A 17,430-nucleotide genomic window follows, 5' to 3' on the forward strand; every position below is an offset into this window, starting at 1 on the left:
ATACACACTGTATATATATATATATATATATATATGTATATATACTGTATATATATATATATATATATATATATATATATATATACTGTATATATATATATATATATATATATATATAATATATATATATATTAAATTAATGTGAAATATTTTTACTATGATACGTGAAAAACTAAATCTTCAACGCTATTAATATTAGATTCCCTAAATTCTTAAGGAGGCATATTCCATAATGTAATGTTACATTATATGAGAATTATTATAGCCATAAATCTTACATGAAATGTCTTCACTTCCTTCCTTATATTCCCATTAATGTTTATAGCCTAGTCTAATTATCATAAACCCATAGCATGTAGTAGGGTGAAAACAGTATTACTGCTAATACAATAAGTCATGCAGCTCTCCTGTTACTACAATCATTATTTCGTAAATTCCTCGTACTTTATTATGGCCAAACACTATAATCCTTCACTTTTCTCGTACATGTTTAAGAGTATAGATGCTTTCTTAACAATGATGTTTCTGTAATTTCAGTCTTCTGGAAGCGTTCTGAACATTATAGATGCATTCTGAACAATGATGTTTCTGTACTTTCAGTCTTCTGGAAGCGTTCTGAACATTATAGATGCATTCTAAACAATGATGTTTCTGTAATATCAGTCTTCTGGAAGCATTTTATTATATGATATTCAGTCAATTCTTTACCTATAAGGCCGTTTTTTGGTGTTATACTGCAGGGGAACCCTACTCTATACAGGACCTTCACAGTCATTTAATCTTATGCATCCCAAGGCCTTCAGCATTTCACATTTAACACATTGATGTTTAGCCTAATGCTAAGCAGTGTCATTTTGGTATAGGCCTATTACTCAATGGGAAGCTACACATATACATTTCACATCCCCGTAATGTGCCTTTATTCAAAAAAAAAAAAAAAAAAAAAAAAAAAAACATCACTTCATTACAAAAAATATTATCATCATTTGTTGATAGTTTAGTATTTATAGCAAAGAGAACACCAGTTGTTTTGACGTTGTTACTGTTTTTAGAATTATTTATTGTTAATTTGTTCTCATCATTTATTTATTTCCTTATTTCCTTTCCTCGCTGGGCTATTTTTCCTTATTGGAGCCCTTGGGCTTATAGCATCTTGATTTTCCAACTAGGGTTGTAGCTCGGCTAATAATAATAATAATAATAATAATGATAATTATAGAAGAGTCACAAATTTTCATTTTTCCATACTATACTCGTAAGTACACTTAGATTCAAAAGTCCGCCGACACTCAGGGAGAATCGCTCGTCAGAAGTCTCTAGTATTACCATGACAAAACAAATAAAGAGTTGCATTTCTTACTACTTCTTAGGAGATAGGCGGAGCCTTGTCCAAGCTCAGCGAACGCTGGAAAATATTACAAATCTTGTTGCCATATTTTATGCTGTGGTATCATTTGACATCTCAACTATCCAATACAAATACACAAAACACACACACAAACGCACACACATTATATATATATATATATATATATATATATATATATATATATATATATATATATATATATATTTATATATCTAGAATCTGTATAAGCATGTAGAAATTAATGGAGTGGCATAACTTAACAATTCCTTCCGTTAACAGCTACATTATATTGTTCGGAGATCCGACATTAGTCTTGTTCCAGTTTCATTTATGGCTCGATGCTGTAAAGTATTCATAAAAACGCCATAAATGAGTTATACGAGCCTTGACTCCTTGAGGACATTCATAGAGAGAGAGAGAGAGAGAGAGAGAGAGAGAGAGAGAGAGAGAGAGAGAGAGATTACAGTAGTGAATGTAGTAATTGGTCACCATATAAATTGATTTCTAGACATTCATGCATATCAGGAGAAATTTTCGCTTGATATTGCAATTTTTCCAATAAAAATTATTGTATTATGCTTCCAAAAACTTAGTTTTAGAATGCTAAATTGATTGCTAAAGACTTTCATAGGCCTTTAGATATTCATAGATAGGAACATTTTGGAATACATAAGGATATTTTACTGAAAAATATTTCCCAAGTCATTCAGATTCAAGGGGATGTGCCATCTTAGTCTTTAGTTCGCAACCCTCCTGCCCTTTATTCTTAAATGTTTTTACTTTTCCTTTTCCGCCCGTATTTGTGGCTAAGAATGGTTGGCATTGACATTTAAACTAAATTTTTAAATATATACAGTAAAATCTATGCTGTTGCTAATTCAATCTTTATTACAAGAGCTTCAATTTGCTTGATAATTACTGAGGCCCTATGGCAAAATTGGAGATAGTTATCAAAGAGTAGCGATAACAGAATTATTATATTAGTCTTAAATGCTCATCCACATAATGGTAGATTTTGGAACAATAATAGCTTTAATTAGAGAGTCGTTGTCTTATGAGTGTTTGAAGGATTCGTTAGAAAGAATCCTTATACCAACATTCGTCCGGCTCGAAGTTATACTATTTAGTTACTATAGATCATTATGTTCTGTAGTCCTCCACATACCACAAGTTTTCCAATTAATATGCTCATTACGCAAGTACTCTGTAGGATAATTTGCCCGTTTGCTTTAAAATCAACCAAGATATTTTCGTTAACTGGAATAATCATAAAGGCATATGATTGAAATTGTATAAAAAAATGTGAGTGAAATAGTGCTCAAAATGCCTTATTTTCTAATCCAGCTAAGGAATATCTCGTTTTGGCTTCACACAAATTTCGAAAGGTTCCAGGTTGGAATGGTCAAGTGCAGGTGTTTCTTGTTGCCGCTCAGGAGAGATTTCTTTTCTGGAGGGATAGTGAGAAACAAGGAACTAAAATTGACGGCCTTAGATGAATACCGGCGAAAAAGGCAATTTTTCTTAAAAATGTCGAGGATGTTTAATAAACGAATGAATAAAGAATGAATGAAAGGAACACAAATAGGAACTTGATCATGGAGACTTACGCCTATTTGAATTACGAAAATTAGAAGTCAGCGTAATCAATCTACGTAATTTTCTTAAGATAAAGCTACTAGTAATTACATAATCACTGATAACTTACAGCCAAGGTATTAGTGTAGGAAATCATTTTGTGCTCATGCCCCCCGCGCTTATATTTTTTTTTTTTTTTTTTTTTTGGAAAATTAGAGAATGTATTACGGGAAAATTAGTATTTCTTACTTTCATTACAAAATCTTGGAAAATTATGTTGTTCTGAGGACAAGAGACATTTATATATGATTTATCAATAAAGCAAATTTCTAAAAGGTTTTGCTAGAATGTAATAGGGTTTCATTTACCGCAATACAATTCCTTTTCGATTCAATAAACTAAATTCTGATTGTATTCAAAATGCTATGCAGTCATCAGTATTTACTGTTTCCATCACAGATTATTTATTATGCAAAGTTGATAGTTAACTTTGGTTACTAATCAACCTTAGAACAACAAAGGCTATTTATTCGGTTGCTACTAGCTACTACAAATGAACTAATTATGAATTAGGTTAGCAATATTTCATGGAACATTAACGGTTATCAAATTAGATTGAGGCAATGATACAATATTTTACAAGTTGTATCAAGAATTTCTTAACCTCTTTCCACAACCTCTAAAATACAAATGCCTTCCTTGTTTCCTCAAATTCTTCAGTGTCGGACTGCCCGGGGAGGAGTAATCCCCCCCCTACCTAGGCGCCCCCCCCCCCACCCGCCACCTACCCATCCATTGAAAGTGTCTACTAGGCTCTTCAAAAGAATAGTAAAAATAATTATATACATATATATATATATATATATATATATATATATATATATGTGTGTGTGTGTGTGTGTGTGTGTGTGTGTGTGTGTGTTTTATGTATTTGTAGTGAATACTCGAGGGACAAATGATACCACAGAATGAAATATGGCAACTCGATTTGTAATATTTTTAAGCGTTCGCTGAGGTTGGACAACTCTCCGCCCATTTCCTTAAAGGTAGTAAGAAGACCAACTCTTTCTTTGTTTTGTCATGGTAACACTAGAGACCTCTGACGAACGATTCCCCTTGAGTGTCGGCGGACTTTTGAATCTAAGTGTACCTAATATGAACTTAGAGTACGGTATTAATAAATTTTCCTCTACAGTAATTCATTATCACAATTCCTCTAAATAGCTACAATATAGCCTGTTTTGATTTCCATCGTAATATATGTAAATATGTGTAAATTACGTTATCCTCACGCCTATTTTTATTATCTTAAATTATGTATACTGAAGTTAACTTTTGCATGAACCAAATGATTTTATAGTGCTGGGAAAGCAGTTTAAGTATAACAATATCTTGTAGTCATTCAATAGTATGCAAAGCTTTATAGAATATACATTTGAACTATAAATTTATCTGTAACATTGACAAAGTTTACACCACTTGGTCACCAAGTCTTGGTGTTGAAAAATCTCCCAGACGAAAACTACCATTTTGAGCGGTACTTTGAACACACCAAATCAATTCATAGTTCGACAGCAAATTAAATTATCCATGATCTTCATTATCGGGTAAAAAAATAATCTAATTGCATGTTTTGCTGATAATGAATCTATGTACACAAATCTAAATGTTTAATACGTTTGTTAAGACTGAAACTGCTAAATAGCTTTGAACCATTGCGCTATTAGAACCGTTTGGTAGTTACTGTTACAACTTACAGCGGAAAAGACTTCGTTAAGTTCGTTGTCGAGTGTGTGTCATATTCCTCCCCGTTTGCTCGTCGATTCTCCTGTGGGAGGAAGTGCTCCTCCCTGACGAGGAAAGTATTGTTGGTTTAGGCGTTGGTGATGCCTTAAATTTGCCTTTAATTTGTGAATATAGTTGGCATGGTTACATGACATGTTGAAAATTTTCAGATCACGTGGTTAGAGCTTTGTATTTCAAAATAACGAGAAATCTCTACATATATTGTTTATAGATTAATATCTGGTGTATATCATTGATTACTTATGGTTTTGAGCGTGATTGTGTAGTTTCGGTGGTCATTGTGTAATTTGCAAAGCGGGTAGATATCGTTTTTATATTAAAAATATCGAAACAAACTGCATTTCGGCCAACCTGTGCTGGGCAGATTTGTGACTTGTCAGAGATCGCTTTATCTTTTCCTTTGTGCTCTCAGTCTTGGTAGAGTGAATGACTTGTATATTTTTTCCGTGGTAGATTATGGTAAATTCCCTGTCTAGCAATATGTGAGACGGGACTTGGAGCCTTACAATTTCTAGCAGTGACACTGCAACATCACCGTCCATGCTAGATAGGCATGGGCGGTCTTGGTTTTAATTATAGAATGGTTCAATACTAGTTAGGACATTGAAGCTCGTATAATTGAATAAATCTTTGCAAATGCTCTTTTTTGAATCCCATATACGACAGTTGCAATACTTTGTTAGTAAAGTTACAGATTTTAATAAATTAAAAAAAAACACGTTTTGGTGCTTTTGTACTGTTATAGAAGCCTCTTTCCACCCAGTAGTTCAGAAAAACTTTGCCGGTGCTTTGGCTATGTTACTAGTTTGGGTATTATTGTACTGTATTACAGGGCAATGTAACCTAGGGAAAAACTTACTTTTTTCTTTAGGAAAAACCGGTTTATATTTTAAACCTCTGTTTATTTTCAGTATTGGAATATGAAATATAATTGGTAAAATTATAGATCCTGTCTGAATATTTTGTTTTATAGTTTTGTACGGGAAAAACGGTAAATTTTTAGTTTCAGCTCAATTTGGAAAAATGCAATAAAAATATATTTGTTGCATCAGAAATAGTGTGGTTTCAATGAATTTAACGTTTATTTTGACTGCAAACCAACCGATTTAGAGATTTACTATGTATACCCTAGTTCATCCCACCAATTATGGGGGACACCCTTTGGGAACCGGGGTTTTGGGTGGGGGAAGGGGGGGGGAGGGTGTTGGGGCATTGAATGATATTTGCAATAAATGAATAATTAATGTTCCAGCACCCCTCCCCCATACCCCTAACTAGGCCTACCGGGGGGAGGGGGGGAGGGCCCCCCAGCGACCCCCCCTTAAAGCCACAGTAATTTTCAGGGCACCACAGAACCTAACAAACCCACCTAACCTAACCTAGGGGCCCTGTACCCCTACTGGGGGGGGGGCTTCGCCCCCCCTGCGACCCCCCCTTATGGCCAAAGTAATTTTCAAGGCACCACAGAACCTAACAAACCCACCTAACCTAACCTAGGGGCCCTGTACCCCTACCGGGGGGGGCTTCGCCCCCCCCCTGCGACCCCCCCTTAAGGCCACAGTAATTTTCAGGGCACCACAGAACCTAACAAACCCACCTAACCTAACCTAGGGGCCCTGTACCCCTACCGGGGGGGGCTTCGCCCCCCCTTAAGGCCACAGTAATTTTCAGGGCACCACAGAACCTAACAAACCCACCTAACCTAACCTAGGGGCCCTGTATCCCTACCGGGGGGGGCTTCGCCCCCCCTGCGACCCCCCCTTTAACCAGGGGTAAATTTGAATATATATATTTTGTTAAATCACTTCTTACCTTAAACGGAACATGACGATGAAGATGTGGAAGGTTGTGGTTGACCCTCTTCTGAATCATCAAGTACTGGAATACGTTCAGATTTGGTACAATACCACACATGTCTATCCTCACGAAAATGTAAAGGCGAATCACATTTACCACACTGGACACTTAAAGGTAATACGGAATGCTCCCTTAGAAAACGATTCACTACTTCAGGAGTTCCATTATAATTCCCATGAAATCGGCCGATCACATCAAAATAGGAATAACGACATATTTCACACAACCGTACCGGAGGATCCATGACAGTCAAGTGACGTGTGATGAAAATATAGAAACCGGAACTTTTGAAAACCGAAAACAAACGACAATCACGGGTTTCTCCCATAATGAAATAGGGAAAAAAACAAAATACTATCGTTTACAATGTTATATTGCACGAAAAACAGATCCTTGAAACAAGACTGAGAGACCAATGAATCGTCCAATAATAACCCTTGAAAAGAACCCAGTAGTATTTAGATTGGAGGAGCGACATTAGTGGGAGGAGCAAATGCGCATTCAAGCAAATATTGTCACATTGCGCAATGGGGAGGAGCCAAGTAAGATGAAAACAGATATACAAACTAACAAGAGCTACCTTGCGTGCCCATGGAAAGATATACACTAAACTTAGAAAAAGTCAAGACCTTCAATTCCTGAAATATTTTTTTTCTCTAAGTATGCATTAGCGACAATAATGTATTGAGAAGAAGTGTTTTGTTATCACGTGCTTTACTAGGAAAATATATTAATATAATACATTTCCCAATTTGGTTGAATCCAAAACTTTACCGGAAAAACTTTTACTAAATAGCGTTTTCCCCATACAAAAACTCCCGTTTCCTTCGGAAAGGACTCTTATTTTACTGCAAATAAATAAATAGTGAAATATATATATCCGTCCATCTTTAATACAGGACCCGCAGTGGGAACCAAGGGTTTTGGGTGGTAAAATGTCACTGCTCCTAAGTACTGACAAGCCCTAATGAAGAGCTGTGCTCGCTCTCCCCATTACTTATTATTTCAGTTACTTTTAAAAAATATATATGGTTTTTGCTCTGCGCCGTTTCACTTCACTCGCAAAGAACCAAAAACATCACTGCTCGTAAGTACTGACAAGCGGTACATATAGAGCTGGGCTCGCTATCCCCATTGCTTATTATTTCAAGGTTATTTTCTAAAACTTAATGGTTTTTGCTCTGCTGTGCCTCGCTTCGCTTGCAAGGAACATAAAACATCTACTCCTAAGTACTGACAAGCGGTACATGTAGAGCTGCGCTTGCTATCCCCATTGCTTATTATTTTGAGGTTATTTTTTAAACAATGATCTTTGCTCTGCATTGTCTCGCCTCGCTCGCAAAGAACAAAAAGAAATCACCACTCCTAAGTATTGACAAACGGTACATTTAAAGCTGCACTCGCTACCCCCATTGTTTATTATTTTGAGGTTATGTCTCTTAACTAATGATGGTTTTTGTTCAGCGTCTCTCTTCGCTCTCAAGGAACAAAAAATATCCACTCCTAAGTCCTGACAAGCGGTAAATGTAGAGCCGCGCTCGCTATCCTCATTGCTTATTATTTCGAGGTTATTTCTTTGAACTAATAATGGTTTTTGTACAGTGTCTTGCTTCGCTAGCAAGGAACATAAAACATTCGCTCCTAAGTACTGACAAGGGGTAAATGTAGAGCTGCACTCGCTACCTCCATTCCTTATTATTTTGATCTTCATTTTTCTGAACTGATTATGGTTTTCGTTCAGTGTCTCGCTTCGCTGACAAGGATTGATTGATTCGAAGTTTTCAGGCATCCCGACTCGCTCATAAGGAACAGACACCGCTCCTAAGTACTAACAAGCAGTACATGTAGAGCTGCACCCGCTACCCCTATTGTCTATTATTTTGATCTTATATTTCTGAACTGAGTATGGTTTTTGTTTAGTCTCACTTCACTCGCAAGGAACAGAAAATACACTCCCAAATACTAACAAGCGATACATGTAGAGCAATGCACGCTACCCCTATTGCTTATTATTTTAAGGTTATTTTAACTGAAAATGGTTTTTGTTCAGTGTCACTTCGCTCGCAAGGAACAAAAAACATGCTCCTAAGTACTGACAAGCGATACGTGTAGGGCTGTGTTTGGTACCCCTATTGCTTATTATTTTGAGGTTATTTTTTTTTACCTGATAATGGTTGTTGCTCAAGTGTGTCGCTTCGCTCGCAAGGAACCAAAAATATCCGCTTTTAAGTATTGACAAGCATTACATGTAGAGCTGTGCTTGCTACTCCCATTGCTTATTACTTTGAGCTTAATTTTCTGAACTAATTATGGTTTTTGTTCAGTCTCTCTTAACTAGCAAGGGACAAAAAACACCCGCTCCGCTCCTAAGTACTTACAAGCGGTACATGTAGAGCTGTGTTCGCTATCCCCATTGCTTATTATTTTGAGGATATTTATTTTAACTGATTATGGTTTTTGTTCAGTGTCTCGTTTCGCTCTTAAGGAACAAAAAAACATCTGCTCCTAAGTATTCACAAGCGGTACATGTAGAGCTGCGCTCGCTGTCCTCATTGCTTATTATTTTGATGTTATTTTTTTGAACTGATTGCGGTTGTTGTTCAGTGTCTTGCTTCAGTCACAAGGAACAAAAAACATCCACTCCCAGTTACTGCGAAGCGATAAATGTAGAACTTCGCTCGCTATCCTCATTGCTTATTATTTTGAGGTTATTTTTTTGAACTGATTATGGTTGTTGTTCAGTGTCATGCTTCAGTCACAAGGAACAAAAAACATCCGCTCCTAAGTACTAACAAGCGGTACATGTAGAGCTGCATTCACAACCCCCATTGCTTAATATTTTGATCTTATTTTTCTGAACTGATTATGGGTTTTGTTCAGTGTCTCAAGTCACTCACAAGGAACAAAAAACATCCGCTCCTGAGTACTGAGAAGCAATAAATGTAGAGCTCCGCTCGCTATCTTCATTGCTTATTATTTTGAGGTTATGTTTTTAAGCTAATAATTGTTTTTGTTCAGTGTCTCGCTTCGCTCACAAGGAACAAAAAATACGCTCCTAAGTATTGACAAGCGATACATGTAGAGCTGCACTCGCTAGCCCCATTGCTTATTATTTTGAGGTTATTTTTTTTACCTGATAATGGTTGTTGCTCAAGTGTCTCGCTTCGCTCGCAAGGAACCAAAAATATCCGCTTTTAAGTATTGACAAGTGTTACATGTAGAGCTGCGCTCACTACCCCCTTTGCCTATTATTTTGAGCTTAATTTTCTGAACGGATTATGGTTTTTTTTTCAGTGTCTCGCTTCGCTCGCAAGGGACAAAAAACACCCGCTCCACTCCTAAGTACTGACAAGCGGTACGTGTAGAGCTGCACTCGCTGTCCCGATTGCTTATTATTTTGAGGTTTTTTTTTTCAACTGAATAGTTTTTGTCCAGTGTCTTGCTTCAGTCGCAAGGAACAAAAAAAACCACTGCTAAGTACTGACTAGCGGTACATGTAGAGCTGCACTCTCTAGCCCCATTTCTTATAGAGCTGCACTCTCTAGCCCCATTTCTTATTATTTTGAGGTTATTTTTTCAAACTTCTGTAATTGGTTTTTACTTTGCTTTGTCTTGCTTCGCTGGCTAAGAACAAAAGACGTCACTGCTCCTAAGTACTGACAAGCAGTAAATGTAGAGCTACACTCACTACCCCCATTGCTTATTATTTTGAGGTTATTTCTTTTAACTAACGGTGTTTGCTTCGACTTGTCTCTCTTCGCTCACAAAGAACAAAAAACTCGCAAAGAACAAGAAACATCACTGCTCCTAAGTACTGACCAGCGGTTAATGTAGAGCTGAGCTCGCTATCCCCATTGCTTATTATTTTGAGGATTTTTTTTTTTTTATATGATAATGATTTTTGCTCCAACATGTCTCGCTTCACTTACAAAGAAAAAACATCACTGCTCGTAAGTGCTGACAATTGGCAAATTTAAAGCTGTGCTTGCTAGCCCCAATGCTTTTTATTTTGGGGGGTATTTTTTCAATATTAAACTTACCCGATAATCATGTAGCTGTCAACTCCGTTGCCCGACAGAATTCTATGGAGGGATACGCCAGCTATCACAATACTAGAAGGGGGTGTACTTACCAGCGCCACCTGTGGCCAGGTACTATAGTACTTCTTGTTGACACCTCCTCAATTTTTCCTCTGTCGTGCTTCCGGCAAGACGTTCTGGGATACGCTTATGATCTTCGAGTATTTTCACGGCTAATTGGTGAAGTATTCTCTCAGATTTCGGCTGTCGCTTTACTGGAAACCTTCTTATATTAGCTAGATAGCTTTTATATAGTCCTGATTAACGGTTAACGATCTTTTGCTTGATTTTGGAACCCCCTTTGGCTAACTCTTTGGATTCAAGATGTCTGACATTTCGCAAGCCCCCTCCCATAGACGATGTAGGTCTTGCAATAGGCGTATTCCGAAGGCCTCGGTAGATCCTCACACCGCTTGTTCTGACTGTAGGGACAGGCCCTGTCAGTTAGAAAATCGATGTGAGGAATGCGCCGGACTTTCGGAACTGGAATTTGTCCGTCTTTTGAAATATTCAACTAAGTTAGAGAGAGGTAGAGTTAGGAGGAGTTCTTCTCACTCTTCACTTTTTTCCTCACCTCATGATCCCCTACCTTTTCCTACCCCTGTAGTGGCTACCCCCGAACCTACTGTTTGCCCTCCGCCTGATATGTCTGTTGTTTTGCGTGCTATTCAGGCCTTAGGCGATAAAGTAGAGTCAGTGGTAAGTGATCATAAGTCTCTGATGGCCGAAGTCAAGGAACTTAAGGTCAAGAGTGCAGTGGGTGGAATTAGTGCCAGTGCTGTGACGAGTGCTAGTGTCAGTGCAGTGCCAAGTGCTAGTGTCAGTGCCAGTGTGGTGCGTGAGGATACTTCTGTGCGAGCCAGTCGTCCTCCCAGTCCGGGACCTCTTGCAAGCTCCCAAGCCCAGGGGAGAAGCAATGTCGAAGGGCATAAGGGTTCGGCAGGCCTTGTTAGGCGCACAGAAGTATCCTCGGTGGTTGCGGGCGTGTCTTCCAAAGACCGTCACTCCCACCTGCAGACGATTGAGCCCGTCTTTTTCTCGTCCGCTGATCAACTGTCAGGCAAGAAACGTTGGTCTCAGGTCTCGAGACCACTTAAACGCAGAGTCCAGTCCGCGAGTGCTCAGCCAGGTTGCAGTCATTGGCTCAGCTCTGACTCGCCGCAGTCATCTGTCGACTGCACTCCGCCCAAGAGGAGTAAGGTTCTGCCACAACAGAGCTCGACTGTTAAGGCTTTACCTCAGCCTACTGTAGTTTCTGCCGACCCCAAGTGGACTCTACTACAGTCCATGCAAGCACAGCTTTCGGACTTGATGCGTGAGTGTCGGGCTGAGAGTGTTTCGCCTCCGCCTCCGCCTACACTCCCTCCGCCTGCGCTCGCTCCGCCTGATCGCAGTACCACCTGCCAGGCGTACGATGTTGAACCACGTTCTGAGTTTGCTGTTCCCAGTGGTGTTCAGCCTCCGCCTTCTTTAAGGCAACCTTTACAATGGGATCAGGAGGATTATACCTCTCTTCCTCCGCCTCCTCTTGCTGCTCCACCAGTGGTGCAACACTCGGTTGAGGTACAACAACCTCTCCCGTCCATGAGTCAGTCTCCTCAGCTCTCGCTGCAGCGAGCTCTACCCTCCACAAGGCAAGCACCACTACACCTTAGCCTTGCGCCTCAGGAGCCTCAGCTTGCGAGACATTTACCTTGTTCTGCGCAGCCTCTACCTCATCGCGCTCCGCTCACACCACAGGAACAGGAACTTGCTACTCCGCTTCCGCCAACCGCTCAGCAAGCGCAACCCTTGGGTTCAACCACTCATGCTAGGAGTCAGCCTCCTCCACCCATGCGCCTTCCTTCCGCTTCGTCTTTTATTCAGCCTTTGCAGTCTGAGCCTCAGGTTTTCCCTCAACAGTTACTTGAAGAGGAAACCACTAATATTGTTCCTACTCGTTCTGACTCTGCTGTTCAGCATTCTTGTCCGATCTCTTCGCTACACTCTGGTGATGAGGCGTCTGATGATGAGGCGGCACACCTGGATCCCTCGTCAGACGTGGATGAATCCAAGCCTTCTCCACAGTCTATTGACTTTCGTAAGGTCTTGGCTCTGCTTAGGGAGGTTTACCCAGACCACTTTGTCTCTGCTATTCCCCGCTCTCCGCCATCTGAGTTTTCGCTGGGCATACAGCAAGCTAAGTCCACCTATACTAAGCTAGTCCTAGCAAGGTCCTCTAAGAGAGCGTTAAGGATCTTAGGGGAGTGGCTGCAGACTAAGCAACACCTTGGCAAAACTTCTTTCATGTTCCCTCCGACTAAGCTCACTTCGAAAGCGAGCGTTTGGTATGCCACAGGAGAAGCACCAGGCTTGGGAGTACCTGCCTCTGCCCAGGCTGACTTCTCAAGTCTGGTAGACTCGCCTCGGAGAACTGCAATGAGGCGCTCTAAGGTTTGCTGGACCTTCTCAGACCTTGATCACTTACTGAAGGGAGTATTTAGAGCATTTGAGATGTTCAACTTTCTAGACTGGTGCCTGGGGGCCCTCAGCAAGAAGACCTCTCCTGCGGACAAGGATTCTGCCATGCTATTAATGTCCTGCATGGATAAGGCCATTAGGGATGGATCTGGTGAGCTTGCGTCGATGTTTGTATCAGGGGTTTTGAAGAAAAGGGAACAGCTGTGTACCTTCCTTTCCTCCAGCATTACACCTTGTCAAAGGTCACAACTCCTTTTTGCGCCGCTCTCGAAGTTCCTCTTCCCCGAAGAGCTGGTTAAGGACTTGTCTGCTGCCCTGATACAAAAGGACACACACGATCTTGTAGCCTCATCGGCTCGTAAGTCTAAGGTTGCTACCTCAGTCCCCAAGACTTATCGCTCCCCAGTGGCTGATACCCCTGCTACGAGGTTCATACCGCCCTTTCGTGGTAGAGCCCCCAGCCGAGGAAGCTCCCGTCCAGACTCTTACAGGAGCAAGTCTAGGAAAGGCTCCAAGACATCTAAAGGAAAAAACTGACTCTCCGCATCTCCAGACAGCAGTAGGAGCCAGACTCAAGATCTTCTGGCGAGCCTGGGAGAAGAGAGGTGCAGACGCCCAGTCTGTCAGTTGGCTGAGGGACGGTTACAGGATTCCATTCTGCCTCAAACCACCTCTGACCACATCTCCCATCAACCTCTCTCCCAACTACAAAGAAGAGGACAAGAGGCTAGCATTGCACCAGGAGGTGTCGCTACTTGTGCAGAAGAAGGCAGTGGTTATAGTCCGGGACCATCAATCCCCGGGCTTCTACAACCGTCTCTTTCTTGTGGCCAAGAAGACAGGAGGTTGGAGACCGGTGCTGGACGTCAGCGCGCTCAACGCGTATGTCACCAAGCAGACGTTCACGATGGAGACGACGAAGTCGGTCCTAGCAGCGGTCAGGCAGGAGGACTGGATGGTCTCGTTGGACTTGAAAGATGCCTACTTTCACGTTCCTATTCATCCAGACTCCCAACCTTTCCTGAGATTCGTTTTTGGAAAGGTTGTCTACCAATTCCAAGCCCTGTGTTTTGGCCTAAGCACAGCTCCTATGGTGTTCACTCATCTGATGAGGAATATAGCAAAATTCCTACACTTATCGGACATCAGAGCCTCCCTCTACTTAGACGACTGGCTGTTGAGAGCCTCCACGAGTCGTCGCTGTCTGGAGAATCTCAACTGGACTTTGGACTTAATCAGAGAACTGGGTCTGTTAGTCAACATAGAAAAGTCTCAGCTCATTCCCTCCCAATCCATTGTGTACCTGGGAATGGAGATTCGGAGTCAGGATTTTCGGGCTTTTCCATCGGCCCCCAGGATAAGCCAAGCCCTAGAGTGCATCATGAGCATGCTGAAGAGGAGCAGTTGCTCGGTGAGACAGTGGATGAGTCTCACAGGGACCCTTTCATCACTGGCCCTGTTCGTCGAGCTAGGGAGACTCCACCTCCGCCCTCTTCAATTCCATCTTGCAGCTCATTGGGACAAGGGTTCGACTCTCGAAGCAGTCTCTATCCCAATCTCCCAAGAGATGAAGACCACTCTCCTGTGGTGGAAGAACAATCTCCTTCTCAGGGAGGGCCTATCGTTGGCTATTCAGACCCCCAATCTTCATCTCTTCTCAGATGCATCGGACTCGGGCTGGGGTGCGACCTTGAACGGACGAGAATGCTCGGGAACGTGGAACGAGGAACAGGGATTACTCCACATCAACTGCAAGGAGCTACTAGCAGTTCATTTAGCCCTGTTGAACTTCAAGTCCCTCCTGCTAGGCAAAGTGGTGGAGGTGAACTCAGACAACACCACAGCCTTGGCTTACATCTCCAAGCAAGGAGGGACCCATTCGAGGAGCCTATACGAGATCGCAAGGGACCTCCTCATTTGGTCAAGAGGTCTAAACCTCACTCTGGTCACGAGGTTCATTCAGGGCAATATGAACGTCTCAGCAGATCGCCTAAGCAGAAGGAATCAGGTCATTCCCACGGAATGGACCCTCCACAAGAGTGTGTGCAACAGACTTTGGACCTTGTGGGGTCAACCTACCATAGATCTGTTTGCCACCTCCATAACCAAGAGACTTCCGCTGTACTGTTCCCCTGTTCCAGACCCTGCAGCAGTTCATGTGGATGCTTTTCTACTGAACTGGTCCCATCTCGACCTTTACGCATTCCCACCGTTCAAGATAATAAACAAAGTTCTGCAGAAATTCATCTCGCACGAAGGGACACGGCTGACGCTGGTTGCTCCCCTTTGGCCTGCAAGAGAATGGTTCACAGAGGTACTTCAATGGCTAGTCGACATCCCCAGGACTCTACCTCTAAGAGTGGACCTTCTACGTCAACCTCACGTAGACAGGTTGCACCCAAACCTCCACGCTCTTCGGCTGACTGCCTTCAGACTGTCGAAAGATTCGCTAGAGCTAGAGGCTTTTCGAAGGAGGCAGCCAGTGCGATTGCCAGAGCAAGAAGGGTTTCCACTCGTAGAGTCTACCAATCTAAGTGGGAGGTCTTCCGGAGCTGGTGTAGAGCCAATTCAATATCCTCTACCAATACCTCTGTGACCCAAATAGCTGACTTCCTTCTACATCTTAGGAATGAGAGATCCCTTTCAGCCCCTACGATTAAAGGGTATAGGAGTATGTTGGCTTCAGTTCTCCGCCACAGAGGTTTGGACCTTTCTTCCAACAAGGACCTTCAAGACATTCTTAAGTCTTTTGAGACGTCTAAGGAGCGTCGGCTATCCACTCCAGGCTGGAACCTAGACGTAGTCTTAAGGTTCCTTATGTCACCTAGGTTCGAACCTCTCCAGTCAGCTTCCTTCAAGGACCTTACCCTCAAGACTCTTTTTCTCGTCTGCCTTGCAACAGCTAAGAGAGTCAGTGAGGTTCATGCCTTCAGCAAGAACATTGGTTTCACGACCGAATCTGCAACATGTTCTTTTCAGCTCGGATTCCTAGCAAAGAACGAACTTCCTTCACGTCCTTGGCCTAGATCGTTTGAAATACCTAGCCTCTCCAACATGGTAGGTAACGAACTAGAGAGAGTTCTTTGCCCTGTCAGAGCTCTCAAGTATTATCTTAAGAGGTCTAAACCTATTCGAGGACAGTCAGAAGCCTTATGGTGTGCCATCAAGAAACCTTCGAGGCCCATGTCCAAGAACGGGGTTTCGTATTATATAAGGCTTCTGATTAGAGAAGCCCATTCTCACTTAAAGGAGGAAGACCTTGCATTGCTGAAGGTAAGGACCCACGAAGTAAGAGCCGTAGCTACTTCGATGGCCTTTAATAAAAACCGTTCTCTGCAGAGCATAATGGATGCAACCTATTGGAGGAGCAAGTCAGTGTTTGCATCATTTTATCTTAAAGATGTCCAGTCTCTTTACGAGAACTGCTACACCCTGGGACCATTCGTAGCAGCGAGTGCAGTAGTAGGTGAGGGCTCAGCCACTACATTCCCTTAATACCATAACCTTTTTTAACCTTTCTCTTGAATGCCTTTATTGTTGTTTTTATGGTTGTTACGGTAGGCTAAGAAGCCTTCCGCATCCTTTTGATTTGGCGGGTGGTCTATTCATTCTTGAGAAGCGCCTGGGTTAGAGGTTTTGTAGAGGTCCTTTAGTAGGGGTTGCAACCCTATATACTTTAGCACCTTTGGGTTGATTCAGCCTCCAAGAGGAACGCTGCGCTCAGTAAGGAAGACGAACTTAAAAAAGAGGCAGAGTAACGGTTCAATTCGACTTCCTTACCAGGTACTTATTATTTCATTGTTATTTGAGATAACTGTTATATGAAATATGGGATACTTAGCTATCCTTTAATCTTGTACACTGGTTTTCACCCACCCCCCTGGGTGTGAATCAGCTACATGATTATCGGGTAAGTTTAATATTGAAAAATGTTATTTTTATTAGTAAAATAAATTTTTGAATATACTTACCCGATAATCATGATTTAATCGACCCTCCCTTCCTCCCCATAGAGAACCAGTGGACCGAGGAAAAATTGAGGAGGTGTCAACAAGAAGTACTATAGTACCTGGCCACAGGTGGCGCTGGTAAGTACACCCCCTTCTAGTATTGTGATAGCTGGCGTATCCCTCCATAGAATTCTGTCGGGCAACGGAGTTGACAGCTACATGATTATCGGGTAAGTATATTCAAAAATTTATTTTACTAATAAAAATAACATTTTTCAAACTAGCGATGGTTTTTGCTCCGTCGTGTCCTGCTTCGCTTGCAAAGAACAAGAAA

General features: G+C 41.6%; 2 long non-coding RNA genes across 2 annotated transcripts in view; both read left to right on the forward strand.

The window, feature by feature from the left end:
• Window positions 1-17,430, forward strand: part of LOC137638319 (uncharacterized) — a 1,154,758-nt gene that overhangs the window by 94,730 nt on the left and 1,042,598 nt on the right. The gene's annotated exons all lie outside the window — the stretch shown is intronic.
• Window positions 4,531-17,430, forward strand: part of LOC137638323 (uncharacterized) — a 53,142-nt gene continuing 40,242 nt past the window's right edge. The window contains exon 1 of the long non-coding RNA XR_011044053.1: window positions 4,531-4,551. This is a non-coding gene — a long non-coding RNA (uncharacterized lncRNA). The remainder of the gene's footprint in view (window positions 4,552-17,430) is intronic.

The sequence above is a fragment of the Palaemon carinicauda genome, chromosome 3 (assembly GCF_036898095.1).
Source record: "Palaemon carinicauda isolate YSFRI2023 chromosome 3, ASM3689809v2, whole genome shotgun sequence".
Taxonomy (NCBI): Eukaryota; Metazoa; Arthropoda; class Malacostraca; order Decapoda; family Palaemonidae; genus Palaemon; species Palaemon carinicauda.